A 10967-nucleotide genomic window follows, 5' to 3' on the forward strand; every position below is an offset into this window, starting at 1 on the left:
TTGAGAATTTTTATGACCACATTTCCTTTTAGATTTCTTTATTAAATTTGGCATTTTCCTTAGCCTTTTTCTTTTACTCAAGTCCTTTAAATACTGTGGAATTTCACCATTTAGAATATCGGAGAACAATTATCATATTAAAGATTGATTTTATTCTTAATAAAGCGAATTTTAGTAATTTTTATTATCAAAAATGAAGACGTCTGTTATACGAGTGCATGCGTGTTGACTGGGGGGAGCAATTGCAGCAGATGATCTTTTCAAAATTATTGGAAAAGATCATTTGTAGTATTGAGTATCGAGATAACTTTTAATTTGGCAGTATTTCTTTTATTCTATTTGTAGAGGTAAAATTAACATTCAAGATCATTTAATCCTATAACGTAACTAATAATAATGCTCTCTCTCTCTCTCTCTCTCTCTCTCTCTCTCTCTCTGTGTGTGTGTGTGTGTGTGTGTGTGTGTGTGTGTGTGTGTGTGTGTGTGTGTGTGTGTGTGTGTGTGTGTGTGTGTGTGTGTGTGTGTGTGAGAGAGAGAGAGAGAGAGAGAGAGAGAGAGAAAGAGAGATGAAGAGGAGATTGCAATGCTTCCATAACACCAATACCAGAAAAAGAAAAACTAAATAGGCTTGATTTTAAAACTGGAATTAACAGTTTTAATTAACTGGTATATTAACAGTTTAGTATACCAGTTAATTTACGGTCATGAAATGAGGGCCGCTGTCTGACCTTCTCGCCATCACACAAAGTCTAAAAATCATGCACAGTCATGAACTCAAGTACGGTGAAGAAAGAACTGACGAAAACGAACTGTGTTCACCATCTGATTTCCAAAACGATTCCTTACGACCAATGAGAATGAAAGGGATTGGAAGATTTATTCATTCCTTGTTTGCAAATAATAAATGAAGAAAAAGATGGCACATGGGAGGAAGGAAATGGAATTTATGCTGTTACTAAGGAATAAATACCTGAGACAGCATGTGATGGAATATACTAGGGGTTCGAGGGTGTTCGATGTGGTAATTGCTTCTGAGAATGTGTCTATACCGAAGATGTTGCCACCAATTGGTGAGAGCGATCGTATGGTCTTGCCCTGGGTAAATGGGTAGAAGTTTTAGTTAACAGACAGGGTTTATGCGGAATTACAGGGCTGGGAAGTATGACAAGCTTAGGAGATTGCTTGGATCAGTGCCATGGCATGTACAACTGCAAGGGAGATTAAATCAAGTGGAAATTAAATGGATGATTATTATCATTAAGTGGAGGGCAGCTGTAAAAAAAATAAAATAAAATAAATAAATCAAATAATTGTGGAGGAAATTTAAGAAGAAAGGTGACTAGCAGGCACGTGAATAGTGTGCAAAGCACAGGCTAAAAAGGTAACGAGTATGGTAAGAAAGCCACAAGCAAATCATGAAAGAAAGTTAGCAACGCAGGCTAAAGATAATCCCAAACAGTTCTTTCAATATGCTGCAAGTATAAGAAAAAATGTTTATGGCAGAATGACTTTAATGAATGCCGATGGTAGGGAGGTAACTGAATCAGTCGAAATAGTAGAATTACTATGCGAACACTTTGCAAGAGTATATCATCCAGGTGGAGATATTACAATAACGACAGGGGCAAAGACATATCTGGGAACTGAGGTAAATGAAACGGAAGTGCATAGCATATTACAGAACCTTAATGTGAATACAGCTGTGGGATTGGATGGTATGCGAGCTCGAGTTTTTTTTCCGCGAAGCGGAGAGAGAATTGTCAGTGCCCTTGACCATATTGTGTAATGTAAGTCTCAGTTCTGAGTTAGTCCCGAGGGGAAAATAGTTCCATTGCATAAAGGAAGCTACAAGACTGATGTAGTAAATTACCGACCGATCAGCATATCGGGAGTTGTCAGAGTATTGGAGAAGTTGGTCAAACGCAAAATGCAGGAATGGATAGACGGAAATGGGATACTGCATGGGAGGCAGCATAGTTTTGTGATTTGTAGGTCATGCCTCAATAACTTGCTCACGTTATATAATACAGTGACAACTGAGTTGGATAAAGGCAATGGATTTACAGCGATACCGCTGGACTTTACAAAAGCCTTTGACAGGATACCACATGGAATTCTAATCAGTAAACTGCAGCACATGGGGATGGATATAAGGTTGGTGAGATGAATAGGAGAATGGTTGATGGAGAGATATCAGAGGGTAGTTTATTGAAGAGTAACGTCCAAAAGGAGGCCTGTGGCGTGGCGCAGAATTCTATTCTTGGACCTTTACTGTTTAATTTCTACATTAACGACATAGGAAAATATCCGAGAGGAACTGTTCAGTTCTTTACCAACGATGAAAAATTTGGTACAGCAATAGTTAATAGAGATGATGTCAAAATTTCGCAGGATGATTTGGATAGATTCGTATACTGTGCAAAGGAGAATGGATGCCAGTCTAATGTGACAAAGTGTAAGGTTGTACATTTTGGGGTGAAAAGATTACCAGCTGTACACCACATTGGTGGAACTGTACTCCAGGAAATTGACAAATCCAGGGAAAGAGTGTTAGTGGAAATGGAGTTAAAGTTTAGAGGCAGATAGCAAAAGGGGCTAAAGCAGCTCATCAGGTCACTTGGTTAGTGAAGAATACTTTGACGAGCAGACAAGCAGGTTATTGTTCCTCTTTATCGAGCCTTGATAAGATCCCATCTTGACTTCTGTGTGCAGATCTGGGTACCAGGGTTTCTTGGTGGGAAGGAAAGGAATCAGAGGCAAGTGACCAAGATGGTAGCACGTCTATGGAATGAACCGTGCGAGAACAAGTTGAAGATTTGTGGATTACAGAAACTGGTTGATAGGCGGAAAAGGAGTTATATGATTGAGACATAAAAATTACTGAGGGATTTTTACAAGATTGAGTCAAAGAAAATTTTCAGAACAGGTCTGGTGGTGGAAGAACTAGGGGAAACTCATGGAAACTGGCTAAGAGTGTAGTTAGCAATCATTTTAGTAATAGGTGTTTTGCTTGGAAAGTAGTGAACGTGTGGAATAGGTGGCCAGAGTCTGTTGTGGGTACCATGGCTGTGAATGAGTTCAAAGCAAAATATTGATAGTTCTTGATATGATGTTTAGGGCCTCCCTCGATATATATATATATATATATATATATATATATATATATTAGTAAACTCTTGGTATTTCTAGCCTGGATCCCACTGATGAGACCTCTATAAAGGTCGAAACCGGTCTGGGTAGTGGCCCCTTGCCTTTAATACAAAGCATTATACATTTCCTGGAGGAGATGTGCTTTGCATTAAGGGTAAATATTAAGATTAGTGATCAGAGCTTATTCTACTTTTACCACGAGTTGCCTTGGTCTTGCACTATGTGCAGGGTCAGCTAGACCTGCAACACTTGCAGGTGCAAACTTGACATGTTTGTCTGTTTGCTTACTTAGGAAATGGAGTAAAACCAGGTTTAAAATAGCTTGGTATCTTTAACATATATATATATATATTTTTTTTATTTTATTTACTGACCTAGATCCGAGAACTAGAAAAAACAATTAAATTTATTCAAAACGCAACATGTTTCATCGGATTGTCCGACTTCTTCATGCGTGGGAACATAGAAAGCAAATAAACACTGCAAGAAACATCGTATCACTATAAAACGACCATTATAAAATTCAATTAACTTTGAACTGTAGCTGCAGTCCGTGTTGAAATTCTATTGTTAAGTAGCTGCGTGCGTCCGACTTCACGCGTGTGCCAATATCGGATAGCAGAGCTGAAAGAGTCCGGTGGATTATAGCTGAGGTTATTATTTATATGATGAGGAGCTATAACAATTTCCTTAGACTCGACTATGCGTCGCTCCACCTCGTCACGGCATATATGAAGGTTTGAGGTTGTTGTCCAGTTTATCTCATGTTGACGGCCTTCATCATTTGTGTTTACTGAAAACAGTACATGGCTTGACAGGGCACTTGCTCTAGTTCTTTTGTAGGCAATGTCTCTCTGGTGTTCTTCCAGACGTAGGAGGATGCATTTCTCAGTTGTATTGCTTCTCGCAGTCACATGATTTTGTACACTCCAGGGAATTGTAGATGGTTGTGAGCTTGTTTGTATTTGCTTAAAATCGATCTTAGTTTAGGAAGAGTAGAGAAACAGGTTTTTATGTTGAACTTTCTTAAAATTATTCTTCGTTTCGTGGAGAGCGAGCGGATATATGGTAAGGAGATATAAACTTTGGGATTGTCTTGTGTTTCTGAGTTGTTTTGATGGCGGCGGTGTAGATGCTTATTAATAGTATTCGACGAGTAGCCATTACTTGTGAAGGGTCTTTGTAGATGTTGTAGTTCATTTTTTAGATCTTCATCATCTGACAGTACAGATCTAGCACGATGTGCTAGAGTTGAGATGATACCTACTTTCTGTGCAGGATAGTGATGTGAGGACGCATGTAGGTATCTATCCGTGTGTGTAGATTTTCTAAAGATTGAGATATTGATAGAATCAGATGTCTTAGTAAGTCTTACGTCTAGGAAGGAAAGAGATCCATTTTCTTCATCCTCCATTGTTAATTTGATATCTTGCAGGACGTTCTTCTCCACACTTCCAACAATCCGTTCTCTTATCAGCCATTCAAAACCTGTTCATCACATCCTAAAATATCCAGGTGTATATAAATTATGGTGCGATTGCAATATCCCTTATGTTGGACAAACCAACAAATCTATTGAACAACGTATCGAGGAGCATAAGAGAGACATCTCCTATAAAAGATCACGTGCAACTGCGTTGTCAAGTCATGTTCTTTTCTCAAACAATCCTAATGATGATCTCCAAAGTCAATCCGTTTGCTGGGATAAATCAGAAAATATTTTTCGCTGTGGTGATGAGTTCGAAAGAAAAATCGTGGAATCCAAGGAAATCATCCTGAATCCTGAACACTTAAACAGAAATTTGAGTTATAACACCCCAGATAGCCATACTGTAGTTATTCAATATTGGCATTCACGAGAGCCTGCACGCACACACGCAATAAACAATAGCGCGCCAGTTAGAACAACTTAAAAAATACAACGTTTTTTGTGTCAATTATGTGTTGCAATTTTTACCTGTAATTTTCAGTTTTTTAGAAGCTTCAATGTTTATTACTATTCTCTTCCTTCAATGAATACCTGATGAAGACTGTTATAAGACGAAATTAGTTGTATTAGTCTCATAAAAAACTTTATAAGTTACCTCGGTTTTTAAGTCATTAAATTATATTTTTTAAAAATGTATCACAACAACTGAGTAGAAGTCCATAATTACACACACACACACACACACACACATATACTGTATATATATATATATACAGGGTTGCTATACCGAAAATGTATTGGACGAAATTGGTGTAGCACTCTCTGGAACATGGAATATTTATCTACAGAAGATAAAAAATAGTACACAATTCTGTCACCAGGGGACATTTGGCGGTATACTCACGTAATATTTGCATAATATCACTGTTTCTTCTGACGATTTGGTGGATATAAGGAAGACCGAAAATGATTCACGTTGTGCTGATAAGACTGAAGATCTCGCCTTACCAGAACACGTGTAGTCAACACCGAGGTAGCCCTCTTTTGAAGGATAGGAGGAAAGGTCCAAAGACAATAACAAATCTTAGAAAAATTATTTTGCGATTTGAAAATAGGGAATCTTTAGCAGCGAGACCAGGACTAGGATGCAAACGGATTATTCCAGAACAAGTTGATGAAGTTGCAAATTCCATCGTCTGAATGAATTGTGCAAAGGTACAGCAGTGCTCGAGCAATATCAAGGTAACTAGACATGCCATGCTCAACTGTGTAGAAAATCCTACGTCAAATGCTGAGGTTTTCCCTACAATAATCGCCTGTACTCAAGCTTTGCTCAATGTGTTGCGGAAACTCAACTGCAGTTTGCCCTGACGTTCTTAGCTGAAATGGAGGTGGATATGCATGCCAGTGAAAGATCTTGTGGAGTGATGAAGTGCATTTGTATCTGGACGGTAGTGGTAACCCATGCGAATGCCGCATTTTGGCTGCGAATAACCCTCGTGTTCCGTGAGATTCCATTACACTCACCAAAAGTGACAGCGTAGTGTGGTTTCACTGCATCTTTTATTATCGGTCCGTACTTTTCGAAGAACTTTGCGCAACAGGACCAGTGACTTGTACCATCTCTGCTGTTAGGTATCGAGAGATGCTGCGCAACTTTATTGTTCCGTAACTGCAGCAGTGAAGATACTTCGACTCTACCATATTCATTCAGGGTGGAGCACCACCTCATAGTGGATTGTTGGTACAGCAAATGTTGCGAAAACACTTCACAGAGTGACTAGTCGTGTTTTTCTCACAGCATGGCCATCTCAACTTCGCTTGATCTCAATCCTTGAGATTTTGGTTGTGGAGCCATCTAAACTGCGTGGTGTATGAAGGACATCTTCCTGATTTAGGAAGATGTCATGACCTTGAAACACTGTGATTTACAGTAATTTAGTGCACCCATCGGCATGCTTTTAAGCAAAGTAACTAAAATCAGCAATATTTGATTTTTTCCAATTGGTTGTGATATATGAGATTATGCAAATTAAGATATTTCAGAGGCGAAGTGCATGTCGATAGTAGCACAGGTTGGTTACTGCCACCCTTGGAGAGTAGGAACAAGTTCGCAAATTCTTAGCTACGCGCCTTCTCTCGTGTGATAATTTCCATAAAATATCATGTCACAGAAAATAAAATATCACTGGCGGCCTTCTGACACCAGCCGAGCCATAGCGTTCCTACCTCTGCGCATGGATATATCTATTAGCCTTGAGAGGAAATTGTTTGTGTTTTAACACTCGAAGCTTCTGATAGTATTACGTGTGACATAACACAAGTTAGAGAAATTAAAAACAGCGTTAAAGAGCTAACAGAAAGACAGCATAACAACGGAACTACGGCGAGAACTGAATTCTTTAAAACAACAGTACGAACTCTAAAACCAACAGCAGTGATGGTCTCCCAGAAATTGCTACGGAACATCTAAAAGAAACCGTAATACAATTAAGCCAAAAAAGTGGCTCTCCCATAGAATCAAAAGATATCCAGTAGGTTCATCTATTACCTCAAAAAAGGAAAAGAGAAGATTTTCCCGGACCTTTCGCCCCCTCCCCCCAACGTGGTGCGACTTTTTAACATAACATAAAAGCTAGCAGAATTAAAAACTCAGTAATCAAGGATCTGAATGGAACTCACGACAATACCCCAGTGTCCGAATACTTAACACCATATTATCAGAAACTATTCTACCATACAAGGAAAGTAAAACAGAAAAAAATTACCAGTTTATATGGATAAGAGACAGCAAAATATTCCTTAAAAAGATGAAAGATGCAAAGCCAAGCCAAATAAATTCCGTAGAGGACCTCAACAGGCTGCCCCATTAAAAGGAACAGTGATGAGTCGTAAATAAGGCAACAACATACATGAACTACATGAACGCAGACCACCAAGCAGATGCAATCACCCCGGAACATGACAGTTGCCACATTCTAAACTCGATAACAGAATGGAAATAAGTGACTAAGTGACTGTCCCTAAATAAAGGACTATCTGTTCTTCATATCAACATCAGGAGCATTCAGAAATACTGGCTGACCTTGCAAGCTTATCTGAAGGAAGATATAGACAACATAGATATTTTAATACTAACAAAAGTATCCACAACAAACAAAGAGGCAACCATCTTCCAAATGCCAAACTTTCAACAACATAAACACTGCAGACAAACTAAACGAGGCGGTGGTATAATAATATTTAGCAAACATGAATTGGAAGTAACTTTCAGTTATCTTGGATATCATATAAAGGAGAAAAACTCATAAAATAAAAAACTTCAAACTTCTTACAGATCATAGGCCTGATAAATAGAACACTCAACTCAAATATAGTACAAAAAGAAAAAACGCTTGAAATTATACAATACTTTAGCAGTGCCCACATTATTATATGACAGTGAAATTTGGGCAATAAACAAAAAAAATTTATAAAAAAAGAATAAAAACCAGTGAAATGAGATTTATGAGAAGACTGCAAATTACACATTATTATATCAGAAAAGGAACGAAGAAATTTTAAAACAACTAAAAACAAAATCAATAGAAGAAGAACTAAACAATTATAAACTAAAATGGATAGAACATGTAAACCGAATGGCCAACATCCGAAACAAATACTAAAATATAAGCCAGTTGGATAGAGAAGGCAGGGTAGACCTCAAAAAAGGATATTGGATGGATAATGAGACCGGAACAGACCAATATGGTCTATACCCATAATTAGTGTTATGATGATGAAGTTGGAAGTAATAGAAACAAACTGTAAATTAGAATTTGCAGAAAATATATGCATCGAAGTTAAAAAAATCAAACAAGAAAACTCCTTGATACTAAACGCAATATACAGACCACCCAACTTCAGCAACACAAAATTTCCAGACAAATTAAACAGACGGCTTTCAACCACGGAAGTAGGCGCCTCAGAATACTTGATAATAATAGGAGACATTAATATAAACATTAGGAACATAAATAACAACACAGAACAATACCTAGACCTATTATCGGCATATAACATAACCCCATCCATACAGTCGTATACACGAGAAGAGATAGTCGGAAACACAACAACCTCAACCTGCATTGATCATATAAATATAAGGGCCCCTCCAAACAGCTACATAGCAGCCGTCATAACATGCAAACTGACAGACCATTATTTCACAGCATTACAGTTACACACTGAACCAGACCCCATAAAACTCACTGAGACTACAAAACAGTATTATAATATTCTAAACGAAACAATAGTAAACGACGAAATCAGAAAAACAGACTGGATGCAGATAGCATCTTTAGACTCTGCTGAAACCGTATATAATAATATAATATAGTATAATATAATAATAATGATGATGACGCTGCAAATAATAAATATTAAACTTACATTTAAAAAAATATATAACAAAGCATTAACAAAAACAAAAATATGCTCCCAAACCAGATGGAATTCATGGATGACATACAACATTCTAATAGACATACTAAGAAAAGATGCTATATGGAAACAACTTAAGAAGTCGCCGAAACAATATCGCTTTAAAAGCTAAATACAAAAGAAAACGAATCTAATCTCTTAACAACACAGATTAGAGCTGTAAAAAGAAACTATTAGAGAAACAAAATCACAACAGCTCAGAACGACATAAAGGAAACTTTGCACCTGATTAATGAAATGCTGGACAATACACACAAAACCACTGCCTCAGGAAAAATGAAATATAGTTTTGCTTGCGAGCCCAAATTCTTCAGACAGATGGCAAACAACTTTAATCAGCACTTAGCGAACTCCGTCCAAAAACTACAGAAAACATTCTCTCCTCACACAAAGAAACATTCTCCACTAGGACCACGAGCAACCCAGTCAATGTTGTTCTCCACACTAACAAAAAAAAAAGAACTGTCACTTCAATTCAATAAATTAATCCTAACAAAGGACCAGATGGAATCAAAGGACCAGAAGTAGATGGAATCAAATTAAAAGACATCAAGAAACGCTCAACCATCCTATGTCCAGTTATGTTAAAACTTTTAAATAAGATCTTCGAAACAGCGCAAATACCTGAAACACTAAAGACTGCATTAATCACTCCCATACATAAACATGGAAAAGAGACATTATAAGTAATCACAGACCACCCGAAGCTTCTACATATCTGACACGATGAACAAACTGCCATTCAACAACAGAAACCTAGGGACCTACAAAGCGCTGAAACAGGCGCTATATAAATATTACAGCGAGACTGAAAATTAGAGGGAAATTACTCTCTCTCTCTCTCACACACACACGCACACACCTATAACAAACCCCTCCCAAACACCATTACAAGGATGCAAACACGCCATATCCAAATCCAACCTCCCCCTTGCAAAAAAAAGTTAAACCGTACGCAAATAGTGGTAGTTCGTGGATGCGTGGGTACTCGCCTCTACACATGAACCGGAAAAAAAAAAGCCTTTATATATCTACTCCCTATAAGGGAATAAAAGGCGTTAGCTTATTATTATTATTATTTAGATATATCTTCAGATACAAGTTTCCAAGCACCTACATATAAACAGTTAAACCTACGCCGAAACAACGTCCGTGGATTATCTTCCTCGGATAAGCTCCAAAGGCCAAACAAACAAGAAAGCAATTATTATCGAATTAAAAATGCATCGCGAAAAAGTGAAATGAAGGTATTCAGCATTCCGATTGCATGTTAACAGAAAATAAACTGACAGTGTAAATTGTAAATCAAAATAAACTGTAAATTGAAATTGAGAAAAAAAATATTATTAATATTGCTGATTCTAAAAAAAAAAATCAATGTTAAAAGTGAAATGAATCCATTCGGCAATCCCTACTGATAACAAAATAGAAACTGAAAATATAATTTGTGATTTAAAATGAACTGCAGATTGAAATAGAAATGCAAATAATAAAATGCAGAAAGAAATTATCTACATGGACGTAAAATTATTTCACAACCAGCATCGTTAGTGGGAAAAGTATCTCTCTCTCTCTCTCTCTCTCTCTCTCTCGCTTAACGCGTTAAATGAATCATTGTGTAAATATGTTTGCGAAAAAATTGTAAATTACATTGTTATTTACATTAATTGTAAATCACTATTATTATTTATGCATTTAAATAAGATATTTAGTAAATAATATTTAATTATTGAATATTTGTCCTGAGCATTTGTAATGTTCTGTTTATGTGAAGAGCATAATAATAAACTTTGTAAAAAAAAAAAAAAATGGCACCGAGTACAAAAGAAATTATGATTTTTTTTTTTACAAAGCTTATTATCCTCTTCACATATACACATTAACATACTTCCTTTCAATTAAACAG

This window comes from Typopeltis vanoorti, chromosome 25, assembly GCF_054136105.1.
Source record: "Typopeltis vanoorti isolate ZY-2024b chromosome 25, IOZ_Tvanoo_1.0, whole genome shotgun sequence".
Taxonomy (NCBI): domain Eukaryota; kingdom Metazoa; phylum Arthropoda; class Arachnida; order Uropygi; family Thelyphonidae; genus Typopeltis; species Typopeltis vanoorti.